Below are 24581 nucleotides of genomic sequence, written 5' to 3'. Positions count from 1 at the left end.
TGATGTTTGTTGAATTGTGGAAATGTTTACCACCACAGTAGACACTACACATTCTGAATTTTATTTATGCACTACCATCCTTTACTATTTTTCCAAGAAAAAGTAACCGGTTCAGCGATATCTTGCTTCAAAATGCACACTGCAGAAAGGAAAGGGAAGGAAAGGACAGGAAAGGTAAGGGAAGAAAAGGAAAGGGCAGGAAAGGTAAGGAAAGAAAAGGACAGGAAAGGAAAGGGAAGGGAAGGAAAGAAAATGGAAGGAAAGAACAGGAAAGGAAAGGACAGGAAAGGAAAGGGAAGGAAAGAAAAGGGAAAGAAAGGAAAGGACAGGAAAGGAAAGGGAAAGGAAAGAACAGGAAAGGAAAGGACAGGAAAAGTAAGGGAAGAAAAGGGCAGGAAAGGAAAGGGAAGGGAAGGAAAGAAAATGGAAGGAAAGGGAAAGGAAAGAACAGGAAAGGAAAGGGAAAGGACATGAAAGGATAGATAAGGAAAGAAATGTAAGGAAAGGACAGGAAAGGGAAGGAAAGGAACGGAAAGGGAAGGAAAGGGAAAGAAAGGGAAGGAAAGAAAATGGAAAGACAGGAAAGGGAAGGACAGGAAAGGAAAGGACAGGAAAGGAAAGGGAAAGGACATGAAAGGATAGATAAGGAAAGAAATGTAAGGAAAGAAATGTAAGGAAAGGACAGGAAAGGGAAGGAAAGGAACGGAAAGGGAAGGAAAGGGAAAGAAAGGGAAGGAAAGAAAATGGAAAGACAGGAAAGGGAAGGACAGGAAAGGAAAGGACAGGAAAGGAAAGGACAGGAAAAGAAAGGCAAGGGAAGGAAAGGACAGGGAAGGAAAGGAAAGAAAAGGACAGGAAAGGGAAGGAAAGAAAGGGAAAGGAAAGAAAAGGACAGGAAAGGGAAGGAAAGGAAAGGAAAGGAATGGCAAGGAGAGGCAAGGACAGAAAAAGAAAGGAAAGGTCAGGAAATGAAATGACAGGAAAGGCAAGGGAAAGGAAAGGGAAAAGAAAGGAGTGGAAAGTATTTGAAGAACAAAATGCATTAAAAAGAAAGCAGAAAAATTAATCAAACGTGTAAATGTGCCCATTAATCAAACAAAATACTGCACCTCAGTTTAAATGGCAAAGGGTCAGTATAAATATTGTCATTATTAAGTGGACATGAAGTCAAACTGTAATTGCGTGTGGCTAAAACAAAAGCATTGTTTGGGGACAAGCTTGGAGCAGCTTTTCTGCACATTAAACAGCACTACTGTCAAATCTTCGCACAGTCTAACGTAGTCTAGTGCCAAACCCCAGGGACCCCCCAAGAAGATCTCTGTATAACCCAGTCCATAACAGACCGTAGCTCACCAAATGCAGGTCTGGGCAACATAGGTATTCAAATTACAAATGCCTTCATAGCCAGCTTAGTAGTATGGGCATCCTGAGACAATGTAGCAATTGACTCATGTTCACAGACAGTCATTTAATCCTTACTGAAATAACGTATGTCACAGTATGTAAGAAATGAACATGTACAATTTCACTGGAGGAAAAATTCTTGCATACAGTCAAGGTTGTCAAGAAGGTACACGCTACATCTACCACAAAGTGTCCGCCACACACACAGGCCAACTTACGCTGAGATACTAAAAGGCAGTCTTCCCAAACCTCAAAGACTTCCTAAGACTGTTAACCATAACCCCTATCCTCAAAAATCTCTTACCCCCAGTGGAGCCCCAAGAGCAAAGCCCATAAGGCAAGCAAACACATTACCCATGACTTTTATTACAGGGGACTCCATTGTATGACACACAGATGCCTCAATCACCAGACTGGGGATTGTATTGTATGACACACACATTTATTTTTTTTATTTATTTATTTAACATTTGTTAACCGGGAATGTCCGACTTGGTACGAATCCAATTTTCAGCTGAGGCCCGTGAAGAAATGCTCCAGACACATGTCTTTGTAATGTGGGAGGAAACCGGAGCACCTGGAGGAAACCCACACAAATGCAGGGCGGACATGCAGACTCCACGCAGAAGGCACCCCAGCCGAGAATCAAACCAGAGAACCTCTTGCTGTGAGGTGAAAATGCTACTGCTGCACCACTGTGCCATCCCAGATGCCTCACTCACCAGACTGGGGACTGTATTGTATGACACACAGATGCCTCACTCACCAGACTGGGGACTGTATTGTATGACACACAGATGCCTCACTCACCAGACTGGGGACTGTATTGTATGACACACAGATGCCTCACTCCCCAGACTGGGGACTGTATTGTATGACACACAGATGCCTCACTCAGCAGACTGAACAAGGAGAAGATAACGGTTATGGAGCCATGATCCACCAAGTTATGCAGGCACTCAAAGCACTACACTGCAGGTACCAGTATGATTCTTTTATAGTCCACGTGGGCATAAATGACCTGAGATGTACCGCTTTGGAATATATGAAGAGAGACATTATTGATTTCTCTGAATATGTGCCTCAGCCAGGTTTGTACCTAACCTTGAGCAGCATTCTACCTTCACCAGGGATGATGCCACAGTAGGAACAAAGGATGATGGAGTTCAATAAATTGGTATAGTTTCTGGTGTCTTTCCAGGGGGGTTTAATATTTGTCAGCATGGGAGGACATGGTTAACAAACCACATTGCTTCACAAAGGATGGTTTGAACCTGCCCCCCCCCCCATATTGGGTAAATTGTATCCACCCCCTTAGAGTCTTTTTAGGTAATTTCAAATTGGCAAACCTACCACCATAGCAAATAAAACCCAAAGAAATGGGCGGCACAGTGGTACAGCGGTTAACGTTGTCACCTCACAGCAAGAGGTTCACCGGTTCGATTCTCGGCTGGGGTGCCTTCTGTGTGGAGTTTTCATGTTCTCCCTGTGTTCACGTGGGTTTCCTCTGGGTACTCCGGTTTCCTCCCACATTCCAAAGACATGCATCTGGAGCATTTCTCCCCGGGCCTCCGCCGAAAACAGGCTCTGTGGAACCTAGTCAGACTTTCCCGGTCAACAAATAAATAAATAAATAAATAAAAATAAATATATAAAAAAGAAACCTTAAGCTGCTACTGCTCAATGCCTGGAGCCAAAACAAGAAACTCCACGCCCAACAAGCTCTCCTCACACTGGAGAATATAGCCATCTGTGCTGTTACTGAAACATTGTTTCAATCCACAGGAAGTACTCTGGGACTGCAAGGCTTCAGTGCCTTCTACACATTTACACCATCGACTGCACCGACAGGGGCAAAAGGTGGAGGAGCCTCAATCTGCATTAGCAACAAGTATATCACTAGGATGGTTGAACAGGGCAATTCCCTGGCGTTTATCCACATTGAAATCACCATAGACAAAGTCCTATACCATATCCTAGTCAGCTATAGCTCACCCTCCATGTCCCAAGAATCCCACAGCTCATACCGAGTCCCACTGGAGACACTCGCCATTAAACCAAATACTGTATTCATGGGAGATTTTAACTGCCCTTGTATTGACTAGGAAACATATACTGGTGCAAACTCACAGGCGCAATGATTCCTTGACTTTATTAACACAAACACCCTTGACCAGATAGTGCACACACCCATCAGAGGTTCAAACATACTGAGTCTGGTACTCACCAATATGGGAGAGTGCTGCATAGCCCCCAGTGTCATGTCCTCACTGGAGAGGTGGACCACAAAGCTGTCTACTTTGAAATAAAAATCAAGTCTGGAACCCTAGCAGACCCTATAACAGCTGGGAACTGTTCCATAAGTTCATAGGCTGGTACTAGGCTATCGGCCCTAGAGCCCACACAAGCCTAGCCATAACAATTCCCAGGCTATTTCTTCCCACACTATTTACTTCCCTGGACCTCTGTCTAGAAGGGCAACTGACGTGATCCCTGGGGTGAATTTCCTCATCTCCCATCCCACACTATTTACTTCCCTGGACCCCTGTCTAGCAGGGCGACTGACGTGATCCCTGGGGTAAATTTCCTCATCTCCCAATGAAAACTACATCCTATTAAGAGATACTTTGGTAAAATTCAATGCCCCTTTCTAACCCCAAGCTCAAAGCAACCTATGTGAAATTGTTCACAGAGACCCTGTGCATATAAATGGTTGTATAGAGGCTGCTGTACCTACTACAAATAAAGCCAAATAAAACTTTAGAAACAAACCATACTGGTAGAATTCTAATCTTAATATGATATACTGGTCTTCGAAACCCAAATAATGCCCCTAACTCATTCCTGGTGTGTCACCTAAACATCAGAAGTGTAAATAACAAAATTCACTATTTACATGCTTTTCTAGATCTCCACTCCCCTGATATGCTATGCCTTTCTGAAACTTGGCTCAAACCTAATACCTCTAATAATGAGATTATACCCCCAGGTTATAACATATTAAGACTTCACCGCAGCACTAGGAAAGGAGGTGGAGTAGCCATCCTGTATAAATCCACACTAGAAGTGACCACAGTTAATACTCCACAGGCCTTGTTAACTAGCAATGCTGAAATGCTTATCACAAAAGTCCAACTCTACAAACATAAGTCCATAAACATAGCCTGTATCTATATCCCCCCAGGTGGCAACCCTAACACCATAGAAGGTATCCTCCAGTGGTTATCCACTAACCACCCCCAAGAGACTATTATTCTTGGGGACTTTAATATTGACTGGAATACCTGCTTATCAGACGTCCCCTCGACCCATATAAATTTACATGGCTTCTCCCAGATCATATCCTCCCCTACCAGAATCAGTAAGCCCAGCAATAGGGAAAGTATCCTAGACTGGATACTTATAAACAACCAACCCCAGATATGTTACACAGGTACCCTATCTGAGGACATCAGTGACCACTTCTTTACCTATGTAATCAGAAACAAAAATGACATCCCTAAACAAACTACCATTAAAATCATTAGGAGTACTAAGAACTTTAATCAAGCTAGTTTCCAGAATGAACTTAAATCATGTGACTGGTCTAAATTAAAACTACTTCCTGTAGATGAAGCAGTCACATATTTCAATGCTAAATCTCTTACTATCTTAGATAACCATGCTCCAAAATGTACTATCAGAACCAAGAACAAAGTAGCACCATGGTTAACCAATGATACAAGACTAAAGATTATTAACAGAAACAAAGCTTGGAACTCCTCTAGCACCACTAAATCCCAAAGAGATAACATCAAATGTAAACAATTAAACAATTAAGAAATGATACCAAGGCGTTCATCATCCTAGCCAAAAAAAGTTACTACCAAAACCTGCAACAGAAGCACCAAAATCACCCACAAAAATTCTGGACAGGCTTAAATAGACTCCTCCACCCAGGTAAATCATCAACCCCTAGCCCCTTAGCTACCCCACAACAACCTCCAAATATTGTTGCTAATACCTTTAACACTTTCTTTACAGAAACTGTTCAATCCCTAGCCAACCATCTTCCAATACCTTAACTACTACCATACCCCCACAACAAAATAAAATCCCCTTCAAGTTTGATCCAGTACCTACATCATTTATTAAGTCCCTACTTAAAAAACTGAAACCCACGACCCTTTCTGCAGACCAACTTCCCACTGACTTTCTCCAAAAAGCAGCCAGTGAAATTGCATATCCAATTTCAATTTTAATCAATCGAACCATTTGCGAATCCTGCATCCCCTCCATCTGGAAGATCTCTCATATTATTCCTCTTCATAAAGGGGGACATTCCACTGAACTTTCTAACTATAGACCTATTGCCATACTATCTCCCGTTGTTAAAATAATGGAAAAATGCATCCATAAGCAATTTCTAGCCTACCTGAATCACAACAATCTCCTAGCCCCCTCCCAGCATGGATTTAGACCTTCCCACAGCACCACCTCAGCCCTTCTCTCATGCAAGACATCATAACCGTAATGACAACAAGCTCTCCTCTGCTCTCTTTCTAGACCTGTCTAAGGCATTTGACATGGTCAACCACCAACTACTCCTACATACACTAAAATCACTGTCTATAGACAACCTAGCAATTAGCTGGTTTCATTCATACCTAATTGACAGACAACAAGCTCTGCTATGGAAAGATCACCTATCCCCCCTCCTACCAGTCATCCTTGGAGTCCCCCCAAGGATCTATATTAGGTCCCCTCCTATTCTCTATATTCATCAATGGATCTGCACAAACTCATCCCAGATGCAGCTTGCATTCAGTATGAAGATGACTCCACACTAATTTGCTCTTCCACCTCGCCCATAGACTTACAATCCTTAACCCAAACCACTTTCAACAAAGTAGAAAACTGGCTCACTAGTCACCGAATACTAATAAACCCAAATAAAACCAAATTATTACTCTTCTCCCCCACTCGCAAACTCTCCTCACCACCTTTCTCCATAATATCTAACAGCAGCACCATAATTTCCCCAGAACCTTGTGCTAAATTACTAGGGGTAACCATCGACAACAACCTAAGGTTTGATGCTCACATAGACAAAACTATCAAAACAGTTAATAAAAACTTAGGCTCTTTATACAGAATTAAACAATTCCTAGCCCCAGCTGCCAGAGCTGCTATTGCCCGGACACACCTGCTATCAACCCTTCTATACGCCTCTCCCATACTTGTAAACCTAAGCAAATCAAACCACAATAAACTTACTAGCTGCTACAATAATATAGCCAGATTTGCTTCAGGTTCAGCCTATAGAACCCATCACTGCCTAAACCTTAAATCCCTGGACTGGCTAGAACTACCCTATCAACTTCAATATAACCAACTTATAGTCGTTCACAAAATTCTCTTCCAACCAGGCAGTACACCCATACTGAAAAATATTATCACTCCCTACAATAACCTAAAAGCCCCCCGGTCTTCCAGCAGATTGCTAGTCAAACTACTAGAGCTCACAACACAGCTGGAGACTCACTGTTCTCCAAGTCTGCTGGCAAAAACTGGAACTTACTTCCTATTGAACTTACTACTCTGTCCTCCCTACCCCAATTCAAAATATCCCTAAAGAAACACCTCAGAACTCACTGGCTTTGTCCATGCACAAACACTGACTAACCCCACTCAAACAGAAACAATATATGAGAACCTAACTACATGTATAAAAATGTCTGATCCTTAAGTTGCTCTGAATTAATTTGTCTCTCTCCTGCTGGTATGATTTGTAATAAGACTCTTAGCATATATGTTAGCCACCTTAAAGCTGTGTGTTTCCCCTTTCTAGATATAATCTCTTCCCAGATGCATTCTCCATCTATTTCCTCCTTACCTATTAACGTCTTAAAAGAACCTGGAGCTTAGTAGTGGAAGGTACTTAGTGGAAGGTACTTGGAAGTTCTATTATCTATCTGTCCTTCAGAATAGCATGTAATTGTGTGTATCTACCATTAAACATACATCTGCATTGTTATAATGCAAAATAAGAACTTCACTGTAATTACACTTCTTTATGTATATTTGGAGCTTTTCTCCCTAGGCCTCTGCTGAAAATGGCCATGTATCAAGTCGGACTTTCCCAGTTAACAAATGTAAAATAAATAAAATAAATAAAAATATATAACAAAAGAAAAAGTCATGGCTAAAATCAGGAAGACCAACTTTCATAATACCATGCATGAAAACTGGTAGAGATGGGTGAAGGCTGCCAGCCTAGCCAGATAGAATTGTGCAGATAATTCGGTCATTTGTCAATATAAATGTAAACCACAGGCTTGTTGTCTTAAATGTAAAAAATGCTGTTACAAAAATGTGCCAACAGTGCTCTCTACTGACCCAGTAAAAGCATGTTGTGACCCTTTGATCTAAAGTCGGCTCTGGCTGGGCTAGATGAAGGCTTCCTGCCTATTGTTTTAAGGCTAAAGTTAATGACCAGAATTTACATGTGGAATGTCCTTTATTGCTCTAAGTGTAAAAGAATGTAAATGCAGTTTCTGTCAGCCTGGGAACACCAGGAAAATGTGAAATTATGTAATGTTTTAGCAGAACTGCAGTTTCAATTTAAACAGTGAGAACCAGAGATTATTGAGCATTTTTGTCTTAATATCCAACTCATCAGCACTGTGCCTGTTGTCTTATGTAAGTTATCTTAGACTTGTGTTTTCTTTTAGAGAGTTAGAAATTAGAAAGTTTAGACTGTGTTTTTCCTGTGATGTCAGAACTGTACTACTGATTTATTTTAGGTATTTCTGTGTGATCTCTGAACTCTTGACTAGCACTGACTGAGTAGTAGAAAGTATTATTTTGTGGTTTTAATTATTTATTATTAAATATTGTAAAACCTTTTAACTGTGGCTGGTTTGTGTAGAGGTAATTTAAGCTCTAGAGTACATTGCATATTTATAGAATTTACTGTCGAAGTCACTCCAAATAAGGTTTGACTGATTAGTCACACTTACCAATTGGATAATAATATTGCACAGTAATAATTGGACACCGTTTTAAGGGCCTGTGGGTAGCTGAGTTAGCTGGGTGGTGGCAAGTGGTACTACCATATAGTCTGGGTAAAAGAGGCACAGCTGGAGAACCTGTGCCAGCCTTCCCCAGGAGTGTCTGTGTGGTTGTATAAACCTCTTATCTCAAAGTGTGTGTGTGTGTGTGTGTGTGTGTGTGTGTGTGTGTGTGTGTGTGTGTGTGTGTGTGTGTGTGTGTGTGGGTGTGTGTGTGTCAGCTACTTGGGCAGGGACACAAAGCACTGGTTGGACAGAGAGGGTGCTGGAGATTTTAGCTTGCCCAGCTAGGCTAAGATCTAGACCCTATAGCTGTGCCAGTGGGGAGTCTAATTGGGGACCTGGGGAGCAAGGGATAAATCAGCCCCGGACTGACTGTGATATCTGTGTGCTCTTAAGGGAAATTGCACTTTAGTGTGTGTATTTGTTATCCTTTCCTCATATATGAAACGCCTTCTCTGGTGTTAGTGGTGAGGAATGAAGCTCCTTGATTGCTGGGCCAGGGCACGGGCTTTACACCATGGCACTACTTTTTGTGTTTAGTACCATTAATGCCATCTCATATATTTGATCTGCATACAGTTTCTCCTGTAAAATACTTCTTTTTGAAATATGTGTATTGTTAAATATTTCTCAACTTTGTAAATTTTTATGGAGCTTTTCTCCCCGGGCCACCACTGAAAATGAACCTTTCTCCCAGTTGGACATTCTCGATATACAAATGTAAAATAAAATAAAATAATAACAAGTGCTCTCTAATTAAATTAATCAAGAAACTAAGGGGATTAATTAAGTCCAACAAGGCCAGTAATGAGGTCAAGATAACCTCATAGGCTAAAGACAACCCCAGGGCCTTCTATAGCTATGTCTGTAACCACTAAGGCAGTACACAGCAGTGTGACGAATTGGTGTTCAGTGGTGCCACCTTCACTGAGCAGAGTGACATACAGAATTTTCTAGCTGACAAAGTCAGATCAAACGTCACCCCCACCTTCCTCCACTTGTGAAATACCTACTAGTGTAACCTCCCAACTATTATCAGGGAGCAGGTCCTTGAGGTGCTCACTAAAGCCAAAAACACAGCCTCAGTGGGCCCCGACAGTATCCCGGGATGACTTCTAAATTGTGTGAAACATGCCCTATCAGGGCCAGTTGAGTTACTTTCCAACTATAGGCTCAAAACAGGCTTTGTACCATGAGAATAGAGGACTGTAACAGTTACCACCATTTATAAGGGTGGACCATCAACAGATCCCTGAAACTACAGACCCATTAGTCTGGAAAGAATTGTCATGGACATGATTAGGAATGACATAGGAAACCTTCAGACAGTGGACCCCACCTAGTCTGGTATCATCAAAAGCAGGTTATGACTACTAAACCCGACAGACGTCTTTGAGAAGGTCACTAAGACAATGGACAAGGGCAGAATGGTGCGTACTGCCCAGCTTGACCTGACTAAGGCATGTAATACACTACCACACTTAGGTATTGTAAAAATCCGCACAGAATTAGGCATAAACCCCTGTGTGATATGCTGGATAGCCAGTTGGCTCACAAATAGGACCCAGGAAGTTAGGATCAGAGAGACCACCTCCACAAAGAGGCTGGTCACTAGTGAGGTCCCTCAGAGTTCTGTGATGGGTCCACTCCTCTTTGACATCTACGTCTGGGAAGTCAAGGCCAATGTAAAGGGCCTCTGGCTGATCAAGTTTGCAGATGATTCTTCCCAAATAGTAACATCTTAGGAAAAGTCTAGAGCAAATAAATGACTGCTGCCAAAAGCCATGGCTCAAACGTCACTGCCAAAAAGTGCATAATAGTACATTTTGGGAAATCAGCCACTCTGGGAAACTACTTCATTGATAAAACACCTCTAAGAGTAGACCCAGTTCTCAGGGATTTGGGGATGCATGTAGATAGTAATCTAGCCTTTGACTAATGTGTTTAAAGTCACAAAAACGTCATTCTACGTTGCTGAGCTTATAAGTAATGGTATGGCTTCTAAGTCCAGGGAGGTCATCATGCCACTGTATTCAGCACTCATCAGATGAATCAGAGAGTACAGTGCCTCCTTCGATATCTACCTGACTGGGCACATGCAACAACTGGAATATCCACAAAGGTTCCTCAAAAAAAGAATGCAGTACATGGAGTAAACACAATGTAACCATAAGAAGTAATAACTTATACTCCGCCACTAAACTCTCAACCCTCTTACAATATGCTAATGACTCCACCCTCATAACCACAGCCAACACCATCACAGTACTCCTTTCACATACCCGATATACTTTCACCTCCATTGAGACCTGGCTCACTGACAATCAATTAATATGAAACCCCCAAAAAACTACACTCTTGTTATTCCGTCCAAAAAACCTTGCACAGCATAAATCCTCCTTCTCCATTACCTCAACAACACCATCAACAAACCTGACCCACATACCAAATTACTTGGTGTTACCATTGACGACAAACTAAAATTCGACATACATATCAATCTGTGCATTAAAAACTCACCAAAAACATGGCCTACTATACTTAAAATGGCCCACAAGGGCAGTTAGCCTAGTAGTAAACTATGAATTATGAACCTAAACCCACACTAGCCTTCTCTCTCCTATTACCCAATCCTCACAAATCTTCAGTCTTCTCTTCTCAGCAAACTAGAACAAACCTACAATAAAGTAGCTAAATTTGCTACTAACCTCTCCTATAAATCTCATCACTGCCCTGCCCTTAAATCTTTACTTCTTCTTCTTCTTTTAGCTGTTCCCGTTAAGGGTTGCCACAGCGGATCATCTGTTTCCATTTCTTCCTGTCCTCTGCATCTTGCTCTTTCACACCGACCACCTGCATGTCCTCTCTCACCACATCCATAAACTTTATCTTAGGCCTTCCTCTTACCTGGCAGCTCCATCCTTAGCATCCTTTTCCCAATGTACCCAGTATCCCTCCTCAGCACATGTCCAAACCAACGCAATCTTGCCTCTCTGACTTTGTCTCCAAACCGTCCAACCTGAGCTGACCCTCTAATATACTTATTCCTAATCCTGTGTCACACCCAGTGCAAATCTTAACATCTTTAACTCTGCCACATCCAGCTCTGACTCCTGCCTTTTTGTCAATGCCACCATCTCCAACCCATACAACATAGCTGGTCTCACTACCCTCTTGTAGACCTTCCCTTTCACTCTTACTGGTACCTGTCTGTCACAAATCACTCCTGACACTCTTCTCCACCCATTCCACCCTGCCTGTACTCTCTTCTTTACCTCTCTTCCACATTCACCATTACTCTGAACTGTTGATCCCAAGTACTTAAACTCATCCACCTTTACCACCTCTACTCCATGCATCCTCACCATTCCTCTACCCTCCCTCTCATTTACACACATATATTCTGTCTTAGTCCTGCTGACCTTCATTCCTCTCCTCTCGAAAGCATATCTCCACCTCTCCTGGGTCTCCTCAACCTGGTCCCTACTCTCATTACAGATCACAATGTCATCTGCAAACATCATAGTCCACGGGGCCTCCTGTCTGATCTCATCTGTCAACCTGTCCATCACCACTGCAAATAAGAAAGGGCTCAGAGCTGATCCTTGATGTAATCCCACCTCCACCTTAAACGTATCTGTCACTCCCACCACAGTCCTCACCAATGTCACACTACCCTCGTACATATCCTGTACCACTCTTACATACTTCTCTGCCACTCCTGACTTCCTCATACAATACCACAACTCCTCTCTAGGCACCCTGTCATATGCTTTCTCTAAGCCCACAAAGACACAATGCAACTCCTTCTGACCTTCTCTGTATTTCTCCAACAACACTCTCAGAGCAAACATTGCATCTGTAGTGCTCTTTCCCGGCATGAAACCATACTGCTGATCACTAATCACCACCTCCCTTCTTAACCTAGCTTCCACTACTCTTTCCCATAACTTCAAGCTGTAACTGATCAATTTTATCCCTCTGTAGTTACTACAGCTCTGCACATCACCCTTATTCTTAAAGATAGGTACCAAAACACTTTTTCTCCACTCCTCAGGCATCCTCTGACTTTCCAAAATTTCTTTAAACAATCGGGTTAAAAATTTCACTGCCATTTTTCCTAAGCACCTCCATGCTTCCACTGGTCTGTCATCTGGGCCAACAGCCTTTCCATTCTTCATCCTCTTCATAGCTGTCCTTACTTCCTCCTTGCTAATCTGTTTCACTTCCTGATTCACTATCCCCACATCATCCAACCTTCTCTCTGTCTCTCATTTTCTTCATTCATCAGCCCCTCAAAGTACTCTTTCCATCTACTCAACACACTCTCCTCTCTTGTGAGTACCTTTCCCTCACTATCCTTTATCACCCTTACTTGCTGCACATCTTTCCCAGCTCTGTCCCTCTGTCTAGCCAATCGGTACAGGTCCTTTTCTCCCTCTTTAGTGTCCAGTCTCTCATACAACTCTCCATATGCGTTATCCTTAGCCTTCACCACCTCTCTCTTTGCCATGCGCCTCATCTCCTTATACTCATGTCTACTTTCTTCATCTCTTTGACAATCCCACTTCTTCTTCGCCAGCCTCTTCGTCTGTATACTCTCCTGTACTTCCTCATTCCACCACCAGGTCTCCTTGTCCTCTTTCCTCTGTCCAAATGACACACCAAGCACCTTTCTAGCAGTCTCCCTTACTAGCTCTGCTGTAGTTACCCAGCTATTCGGTAACTCTTCACTGCCTCCCAGTGCCTGTCTTAACTCTTCCCTGAACTCCACCTCACAATCACCTTTTTTTAACTTCCACCATTTAATCCTTGGCACTGCTTTCACACTCTTCCTCCTATTCTTGATCACCAATGTCATCCTACAAACCACTATCCTATGCTGCCTAACTACACTTTCTCCGGTCACCACTTTACAGTCTCCAATCTCCTTCAGACTAGCCCTCCTACATAAGATATAATCCACTGTGTGCATCTTCCTTCACTCTTGTACGTCACCTTATGCTCCTCCCTCTTCTTAAAATACGTATTCACCACAGCCATGTCCATCCTTTTCGCAAAATCCGCAATCATCTGACCATCTGCATTCCTCTTCTTAACACCATACCTACCCATCACTTCCTCATCCCCCTCTGTTCACTTCACCAACATGCCCATTGAAGTCCGCTCCAATCACTAGTCTCTCACCCTTGGGTACACTCACCACCACTTCATCCAACTCACTCCAAAATATTTCTTTCTCATCCATCGCACACCCAACTTGTGGAGCATATGCACTAGCAACATTCATCATTACACCATCAGTTTCAAGCATAAACATCACTCTATCAGACACTCTCTTCACCTCCAAAACACTCTTGGCATACTGTTCCTTTAGGATAACCCCTACCCCATTTCTCCTGCCATCCACACCATGATAGAACAATTTGAACCCACCGCCTATACACCTGACCTTACTTCCCTTCCATCTGGTTTCTTGCACACACAATATATCAACCTTCCTTCTCTCCATCATATCAGCTAGCTATACCAGTCATACTGCCAACATTCAAAGTTTCTACCCTCACTACTACATTCCTAACCTTCCTTCTCTCTTCCTGCCTTTGGGCATGCCTTCCTCCTCTTCTCCTTCGGCCAACAGTAGTCCAATTTCCGCCAGCACCCTGTTGCCTAACAGTACTGTTGGCGGTCATTGTTAACCCAGGCCTCGACCAATTCGGTATGGAAATATGAAATGTTGTCCGCATAAGTCATTTGGCAGAGGTTTTATGCCGGATGCCCTTCCTGACGCAACCCTCCCCATTTATCCGGGCTTGGGACCGGCACAAAGAAATGCACTAGCTTGTGCATCCCCAGTGGCTGGGTTGCCCTTAAATCTTGACAATGGCCTAAATTCCCAAATCAACTTCTCCTTCCACAACTGCTTATAATACACTCAGTCCTGTACAACCCTTTATCCTCCCCCTCTGTCTCTAATATTGTATCACAATATAATCCCCAATGTCAACTCCGCTCATCAGATAAACAACTGCTGGACATATACAAAACATCTAAAACACTGGCAAGTCATTATATAAATACTCAGCTGCTCACTCCTGGAACTCCCTTCCTTACAATATAAGACATATCCCCCATAAATCACAATTCAAACTGGCACTAAAGCACTACCTACAGAGCACCTAGTCCTGCCCCTGTCTAGCTCCTACCTCAATTCCTACAACCTCTTCCTTGTATCCACCATCTTTTGTCCTTCATCTCTTCTTACCCCTCTTCTAAGGAAAACTTCTCCAGCTCCCTCTACTCTCTCTATGTGTAAATATGCAGGATTCCAACCATCTCAATGATGGCTTTTCTTCAGCTCCCTAGGTCCTCTCCTTGACAGCTTTCTTTCAATCCCTTCTTCCTTTACAGGTCATGTCAGCAAAAGAGTTTCTCTGTGGCCTGGTGTTAATGGCTTGCACTTTTCCAATGGTTCATTTTGCCATACTCCATATACAGAAGTTTCAGTGATATCTCAAGACAATTTGGCTGAACATTGTCATCCTCTAGACATTCTCATGCCTGTCTTGCCTTGCTTCAGGACTGAGTTTCTTGATGGATCCTCCAGATTTCTGTGAATCTGGGTCTAACTTTTCATGTTCCTTCAGACACTCAGGAACTGTTTACAGACACGTCAGACCTAGGTTGAAGGACTTCTTCCAAAAACATCAGGGTCCAGGGGTCTGGTCTCCTCAGCAGTTAAAAGACCATATCAATATCCTAGCTCTTCAGACTCTGCATTCCCTTCCGATTCCGGGTCCTGTCAGAATTTTCATCAACAGTACCACTATAATGTGGTACATAAGCAGGGGGGGTCAAAGTCTTACCCGCTGTACAGACTAGCTCCCATAGCACGCTGTTTTGCCATCCGCCATCATTTGAAGCTTTACATGGTTTATATTCCTCAGAGCACAATTTGGTGGCACACAGTTTGAGCATCCTCACTGTCTGATGCTTGACAGGGAGATTTTCCTGGACATTGTCCATCAGAGAGGCATTCCTCAAATAGATCTTTATGCCTACTGTCTAATTAGAAAATTGAACAAAACAAATAGACATAACCTCTAGGCTAAAGGTAGTACTGACAAAAAACTCATAGAACTATTAACAATAACATAGTACAAACCAAACAGGAGAGGAAATAAAAGAAAAATCTTTAATTCGCTTTCGAGGAACACTCAGCTTCATCAGACCATAAAAGCAAACAAGAAATACAAGCATAAATAGAAAAACAGTTAAGTAAAATGCAGACAATAAAACTAAACTATGAGCCTTCAATGCAGGTTTTAAAGGAACAAATCCATTTAACCCTAGTTTTCTGTGCACTTGTAATGCTATAATAAATCTCATTTCTACTAACTCCACTTTGTTATTAAAATCACCTAAATGCACACTGCTAGAAATCTTCTGCAGTGCTCTAATAGAAAAACTGTGATTCTTTTATTCAGTGGCATGCTTTGCAAGTGCATTGGATACATCGCATCTGTGTATGCAACCAATATTTTCTAAAATATGCTCCCTAAAGGCGAGAACAGTTTTTCCGACATAAAAACTAGTACATCTGTTACAAGTCGCAAGATTAATCAGGTTATAGCAAGCACAATCAGCATAAAATGTAGGGACAAATACTAGTAACAGGATGAATGAAACATCCCTGGAAAGGGATGTTACTATATGCTTATCCTCTTCCTCCTGTTGCCAAGGCTCCGATACAAGGTCATGTGAGACAGATGCAAAGTCTTGTTAGTGACTCCCTTTTGGCTGAGACAGTATTGGGTTTCCCTTTTTCATCTGGCCAGGGACAATCATCACAAGTTACCTCACCGGATGGATCTCCTCTTACAATACAAGGGTTCCCTAATTCACCCTCATGTTCTCATCCTACAGTTGGTTCGCTGAATGATAGGGTTTTAATTCCTTTTTGACACCAGTTTTCTCAGGGCATACTGGAGGCCTGAAAACCCACTAGTAGAAAGTCTTATGTTGCAGAGTGGAAGAGATTTTCTGTTTGGTGTCACCACAATGAACGGGACCCTCTTCTAGTGGATATTCCTACTGTTCTTTCTTAATTTGTGTGAGTTGCTTGGTTCTGGTCTGGCATACTCTTCTGTTAAAGCTCATTTATCAGCCATTTCTGCTTGTCTGCCTTTGGATCCACCAGTTTCCACTAGGTTTGAGGTTAAACTGTTCTTGAAAGACATTCTTCTTAGGCCTCCAAGAAAGCCAATTCCTTCTTCTTGGGACCTTAATTTTGTTCTTGAAAAGCTAACTCAGCCACCTTTTGAACTAGCAGCTTCTTCTCCCTTGAAATTGTGTACCTTGAAAATTGTTTTGTTGGTGGCTCTGACAGCTTCGTATTAATGTCAGCATTTGAAATGTTAAGTGTTGGTGGCTCTGACAGCTTCGTATTAATGTCAGCATTTGAAATGTCAAGTGTTGGTGGCTCTGACAGCTTCGTATTAATGTCAGCATTTGAAATGTCAAGTGTTGGTGGCTCTGACAGCTTCGTATTAATGTCAGCATTTGAAATGTCAAGTGTTGGTGGCTCTGACGGCTTCGTATTAATGTCAGCATTTGAAATGTTGAGTGTTCGTGGCTCTGACAGCTTCGTATTAATGTCAGCATTTGAAATGTTGAGTGTTGGTGGCTCTGATGGCTTCTTATTAATGTCAGCATGTGAAATGTCGAGTGTTGGTGGCTCTAACGGCTTCGTATTAATGTCAGCATTTGAAATGTCGAGTGTTGGTGGCTCTGATGGCTTCGTATTAATGTCAGCATTTGAAATGTTGAGTGTTGGTGGCTCTGACAGCTTCGTATTAATGTCAGCATTTGAAATGTCGAGTGTTGGTGGCTCTGATGGCTTCTTATTAATGACAGCATGTGAAATGTCGAGTGTTGGTGGCTCTGACGGCTTCGTATTAATGTCAGCATTTGAAATGCCGAGTGTTGGTGGCTCTGATGGCTTCGTATTAATGTCAACATTTGAAATGTCGAGTGTTGGTGGCTCTGACGGCTTCGTATTAATGTCAGCATTTGAAATGTCGAGTGTTGGTCGCTCTGATGGCTTCGTATTAATGTCAGCATTTGAAATGTCGAGTGTTGGTGGCTCTGACAGCTTCGTATTAATGTCAGCATTTGAAATGTCGAGTGTTGGTGGATCTGATGGCTTCGTATTAATGTCAGCATTTGAAATGTTGAGTGCCAACAAGTTGGAAAAAAAGACCGAAAACACAGGAGAAGAGCAAAGTTTGAAAAGCTCTCTGCTCCTTAAAACTTCTTTTTTGGGGGACAAGCCCCCTCTACCCCTCACATGGGGGGCAAGCCCCCCATACCCCAAACTTATATATACTAACTTTGAGACTGACATACATTGGAGAAAAGGGAATATTCCGAGAAATGACACCTCATACTCAGTGTATGTAAGTCTGATCTTTCGGCCATTCAGTGTCTGTATTTTGGGATTCTTCGTAGGGAGTCCTGATATTTCAAATGCTTACTGGCTCTGACTTTTGCAAACGAATCTGCGGACTTCAGGCTGTTGTGGCAGTTCCTTCTTTTCTAGTTTTCAACAGAAACAGTGTGTCTGTTTGAACCAGTCCTTCTTTGAGGCCTAAGTGGTCAAAGATTTATCATTGAATTGGAGCGTTCATCTTCCCTCCTTTTGTCCCTCTCCTCAGAATGGCAGTGAGAGGGTTCTACATTCTCTGGATTTGCATAGATTGCCTGGGTGTTATTTAGGAAAAACTAAGGATGTTAGACAAGCTGAGCTACTTTTTATTTCTTTTCAAGACAAGAATTGGGTTTATCTGTAAGCAAACCATCTCCTGTTGGATTTTTAAGTCCATTTCTTTTGTTGTTCTTTTCATGGCAAGCAGTGTCTTACTTTTGTCTCATGCTCATTCTTCTAGGGTGGTTGCCTCATCTGGAGCTTTTTTTTTCAGGTTTCGATGCTAGTTACATTTTGGAGGCTGCTACTTGGTCTACTGTCCATTTACTAAGCACTATAAGTTGAATGTTGTTTCTAGGGTAATAGCAGGATTTGACAGGTCCATCCTCTTTGTTTTTGAGGGTTCCTCTGCTGCTTCCTCCCCCTCCCACCATTTGCAGTAGCGTTAATACTGTCCTTTTTGTAAGGAATACTGCACCAGTGATAAGGAAGGACATACTACAGTTGTGTAAAATGTTTTTCCGTTACAGTAGATGCCCTATTTTTCACTGTTGCAGTACTCAGTCCCTCACCTCTTCCCCATGTTACCTTTTCCTTTCTGGCAGAGGGGTCTTTCTCTTACCCCTTCATTTTGGTTGTAACATTTTCATGCTTCGTCCTGTTCCTCCTGGGGCAGTTTGGTCCTGAGGATTGGGTGCTCAGACTTCACTTATGTACCTTACGCCTCAGACATACAATACATGCCTGACGTACGGTGCTTTGAAAGGACGCAAGGTTTGCTATGCTAGATTGATGTACAGCTGTCCGCAGAAAGGTATCCCTTTTGTAATGAGTACTGCAACAGTGAAACGTAGGACATCTACTGATATTGTACGTTCGTACACAACTGTAATTTGCTTTGAGAAACCAGAGACGTATTTCCTTGCTTTTTCCTTTTTGCTCCTAAATCAGAAAGGGAGCCCTTTACGTTTAGAAACGTAGTAGCAATAAGCTGTGATCTTCATGAATAATATTAAGCATATTGAGGTATTTAATTACACTTAGCATTAAATACATTTACTAACTAGTGTCATTCAAGGATCACTGTGGGCAAATGATGAAAAAAAAACATTTATTTTTTTATCTTGCCATGAATTACTGCACCTCCCAAAGCTGCCTACAGCAAAATAAGTAGTCACTCCTATTCTTACCTCTGGTTGTTGGCTAGCCTTGTAATGGTCTGCAGACTGATTGCCGAGTATTTACCTATGAACTTATCAACCTAATTTTTTTTTTATCCTTGTCCGCCATCAGGGGGGCAGACATCCTGATTGCTTTGCAAAGCCAAATCTATCCCATAATGCACTATGAGAGCTCATATTGTAAGAAAAAGTAGCCTACCATTTTTTTCTTGGACTACACTTCCATTCACTTAGAAAGGAACACCTGGAAAACAAAACTGCTAAGTGTGAAAGTCTGCAGAGCATGTGTCATTGACTGGTCTGCACTGAGTTTTACAAATGCTTTTCCTGCTGATGTACTAACACATTCTCTGAAAGGATCTTGCAAAAGTACACACATCAATCCAGAGTTTAGGCCAGTCTGTCCATTTCTTGAAATGTGCACATAAAATATTCCATTTGAATTGCATTATGGCTACTTATGTGGTTATCATTACATAGTTATTCTATTATAGCATAACCTGAACTATGGTATTTAATGCCAAGCTTTACATAACAATGAAAGTTCTTGTTTTCTTCTTAACAATGACCTCCCAAGCCTCTGATGTGACCTAGTACTTTCTGTTACTATTGCTTTATGTAGTTTGTCTTAGTAGTACACTGGAAGCACATTTCTCATCCTCTCTCAGCAACAGATTCATGGAGAAACCTTCCAAATCAGATACTTTTGAAAACTGCAATACTACTGATTTAGTAAGCTCACAAAGTAAGACTGCATGAATTAGCATTCATTTTCTGAAGAAAAAAAAAGAAATGTTTAATTGCAATGAATGTCACTATTTATTCATAAGAATCCAACACCTTTTTCAAACAGCATTATGGATTGTAGTATGTCAGAGCAAAAATAAAAGACAAAATTAGGGACACTTGTGGGGTACGCTAAGTGATCCGACACTCCTCATCTGTTCTCCATTTTAACTACCCCAAATCATTTAGGCATGTACATACTTCATGACACACATGTATTGAAACAGTACCACCAGCCGTACCAGTGATAACATACTACAAACAGGGCTCTCAAACAATGTACTGACAAACACAAGGCAATGTATATGTCTCAATCAAGTAATGACAAAATCGCTAGGGACCTCACTGAGCACAATTTCAATCCTAATTTCTCCATTTGACAATGCATAACATTCACACAACACTTACAAAAGCACACCTCCACTCCCCACAAACACACATTGTTGCAACTAAATGCCAGTAACTATGAATATCCCTTTGTGAAATGGTCCAACATAGTGTGGTACACAGACCTGTTGTAATATAAGAGTATTGTAGCTACAGATCAGTCTGTATGCAGTACTCCTAAAAGGTTGCAGTATGAGCTAAAATATTGCTTAGGAAGGGTGGCAGTGACAAGGTGATATGTAGACTTGAAGTGCCTAGTGGGCCCCAACTTGACATCTGCTGGGGGCCCCCAAAATGCTAACACCGGCCCTGCATATTGTACTAGTTCACTTCCAGTTTTACTGACTAACTGGCTACCATGCCACTGTCTGCAGAGAGTTTCTGCTGAATCTGTCAACATCCACTCTTTGATAACTACTGTTAAATGCTGATTTGCACTCTGTCTTGGTTTATACTACAGTCGTGGTGATATTTGTGCATTTTACAGAGTTTTTGCACTTGAATTCTGCATTTTAATGTTTACTTGCTTTTACCACTGCATTTGACTGTTGTGTTTAATCCAGATCCATCCCTAGCTGAATATCTATAACTATAATTCTTACTTGCAGTTTGCTATTAGAAAGTGATTGGAAGATATTGCCTATTGCCAAACCCTGAGGGCTTCTTGACACAAGGGATAAAACCTGGATCCCCTCGCTTGTTCATGTACCAAACTGCTGACATATTGTCTGTTTGGATTGCAATTGTTCCAAGAGGGAGACAGTCTTGGAATGTCTGCAGTGCCAAAAGCACCAGTTTTCCCCAGAAAATGCCCCCCCCCCCAGTCTGGGAAGCATCCATGGTTACTATGGCCTCGGGCTGAAGGAGGATGAAAGGATATAATAGAGAGAGATCCATCTATCTTTATATAGCTCTATACTTTATATATATATATATATATATATATATATATATATACACATATACACACACACACACACACACACACACACACACACACACACACACACACACACTCACGAGAGATAGGCAGATCTTTTGGCCTAGTGCTCATTTGTTTGACCTAGAAAACTTGTGACTTGGTTTTACTGAACACTGGATGTGCCAATCATGCAGTTTCCTGATTTTGGTTATGGTGAGTTGTACGTGGTAAAGCTCAGGTGCATCACATTGCTTGAACCACCTTGAAATGTGACATAGAGACACCTCCACCCTCTGTCCCTTTCTGTGCAGTAGCTGGTTTAAATGTGTGAAAGGCATTCTAGCCCTGCTCTGCTGATGTGCTCTCTGTGGCTTTGAACCATGTCACAGTAGCTACAGACATCTATATTCTCCAGACTGAAGAGAGCTTACAGGAAGTAGAAAGACAATATCTTCTATTTGTCTTGTGGCATCAGCTTGGCAGAATGTAGAATGCTGCTCACTGTTAGGCTAATACTTGCCTGGGACAAATAGCTGGAGGGCTCCATCATGTATCTCTTCATATACTTCAGTGAGGTACTGTACGTCTCGGGCCATTTATACCCACAAGGACTATGACTAAATTATACTGATGCTTGTGGTTCGGTGACTTGAAATTGTGCATTATCTGATGGATCCTGGCCCTTGATAGGCAACAGACCACAACCCTGTCAGTGCTCAGTGTGGTGAGTGGGACATCAGTGTCTCACAATTGAGTGTCCTATGACTAAAATATTGGATTGTGAGGTTATTCACCTTATGGGTTTAGACAATGAGACACTGAGATGTGGCTGAATGTGTCATGGTGGCTGTTGTGGCAGTAATGTGTTTTGGAGTTTGCTGAAGGCACTTATTGTAATTTCTGAGTTTCAGAGGCCTTTGAGATTTAGGTAGTGAACATTTTGGAGACTCCACAATTTTATTCATTTTCAGCTGAGGCCTGGGTAGAAAAGCTCGAGAAATGAAAACAGAAAATACACAAACTGACAGCATATTACATTATACTATAAATAGATACATTAATATTGGCATTAATATACACACGGCATGTGTAATAATACAGATATACTGTGCCATCATTAAAACAAGATAAATACAATAATATGTAGCACTGAAACCTGCTGACATGTCAAAACAGCAACAGTTTGTTACTAATTCGTAAAAGCAAATGCCAGAGTGGAAACAATCAAGTCACGGATAATGAGGAGACAGAGAGAGGAACGAGTGAGAAATAGTATTTATTAGAAGTAATAATTTGGGTAGAAATGGGAGGCAGGAAAAGACTGTTAAACAACGGCTTTTGATAATAATGGCAGAGCACAAAAACGTTTAGCACAAAAACTCAGGCAACAGAAAGTAGAAAGAGCTGTCGCCAAGCTTAGGAAGCCTGTAACGAGGAATATAACAAGAGATGCTGAAGTATTAGAAATATTTTGGAAATTCTATGAAAGTCTGTACAAAGCAGAGAAAAATGGAAATCAATAAAAGATACAAATAGAAATGTTTACGGAAGAATTAAATACGCCAAGATTAGAGGGAGAGGAGGCCCAATTACTGATGGTTAGGATAGGAGGAGATGAGGTAACAATGGCGACGTATCACCAAACTACAGGAAAGTCCCCAGGAATAGACGGTCTTCTTGTGGAAGCTTGGAAGCTAGGAGGGAAAAACTAATAAAGATGAGGAAGGTTTTGTTTAACAGTATCTTAAGAGGAGGAGAAATACCTCCGTCATGGAAGAAAGCAGTGGTAACAGTAATACCTAAAGAGGGTAAAGAACCATCAGATCCAGCTTCATACAGGCCCATTTCAATACTAAACCATAATTATAAAGTGTCTTTCTATAATGGCTAAAGTAATGCTAAAATTGACAGATATAGATCAATGTAGTTTTGTGGATTAGTGGGGGGCAAACATTCAACAACATTAACAGAGTGAAGCTAAATGTAAGAAAATACCTCTGTTATTGGTGGGTCTTAATGCAGAGAAAGCATTTGACAGAGTAAGCCGGGACCTTATGAGCATTTGCATTCCCTGATAAAATTATAAGGTTGATTAGGATAGATGAGGGATTGGAGGTGAAAATTAAAGTAGGTGGGGTCCTCTCTGATAATTTCTGCTTGAGCAGAGGAACCAGGCAAGGGTTTCCTCTTTCCCATTTTTTTATTTGCATTGTATTTAGAACCACTGGCAAAGAAAATAAGGAACTCAGAAATTCAAGGATAAAATTGGTATGGTGAAGAAAAGCTGTCTCTATTTGCAAATTATATTTTATACCTGATACAACCAAAAAAAGACATGGGATACAGACAATAGGCTAGAGGGGGCAAGAATATATTGGAGAAAACTGACAAAGGAGCTAAGGTATTGGGAGCAAATAACTAGAAACTTAAAGGTAATAAATGGGAATATGCCAAGACTTTATTTGGAGTACAGGTTAGAGATGGCCTTCCAATATCAAGGATTGATATCAGAGTATAGGCAAAGATAAAGAAATAGGGGGGCATGTTAGTGTAAGGAGGGGGATGATTTTTATGAGCTATTATACAGAATCAAAATTGTCTAGAGATAGTAAGACCTTGCTGAGTCTAATTCTGGTGGCTGCCAAAAAAGCAGTTACTAGAAAATGGAAATCATAGTCTAGACCAACTTTACTAGAAATAGTGAATATAGCAACAGAAATAAAATAACTGGAATAGTGATCTTTAGAAAAGGGTAGGAGCAAATTACATAGGAAAAATGGGAATTGTGGGAACAATACATGCAGAGGAGGAACAAAGTTTAAAAGATGGCAGGATTTGAATGAGCTATGTAATGTTTGAATGTCTGGGGGAGATTACAGCGATGTATAATGTTTGCAACTAAAATTGTGTGAATACGGTCTGTGATTTAAAATACTTTCAACCGGGACTGTGTCAATGTGGTTTGTTTCCATTTACATAAGTGTATGATAATTTAAGAAAGATACTTCTTGTTAAAAAAAAAAAAGATGGGAGGCAGGAGAAACAATGAGTAAAAGCAAAATGACAAGAGAAATGAAAGGAAGGAACAGGAGAGACAGAATTTATACAGGTATTAGAGGAGAAGGGCTGAAACGTTACCA

At 41.5% G+C, this 24581-nt stretch overlaps 1 protein-coding gene across 1 annotated transcript in view; it reads left to right on the top strand.

The window, feature by feature from the left end:
* TULP1 (TUB like protein 1) overlaps positions 1–24581 on the top strand; it is a 691363-nt gene that overhangs the window by 179828 nt on the left and 486954 nt on the right. The window lies entirely within an intron of this gene.

This window comes from Protopterus annectens, chromosome 7.part0 (assembly GCF_019279795.1).
Source record: "Protopterus annectens isolate FY-2018-M chromosome 7.part0, PAN1.0, whole genome shotgun sequence".
Classification (NCBI taxonomy): domain Eukaryota; kingdom Metazoa; phylum Chordata; order Ceratodontiformes; family Protopteridae; genus Protopterus; species Protopterus annectens.
The sequence above is the reverse complement of the archived record's forward strand: the minus strand, read 5'-3'. Positions and strand labels throughout refer to the sequence as shown.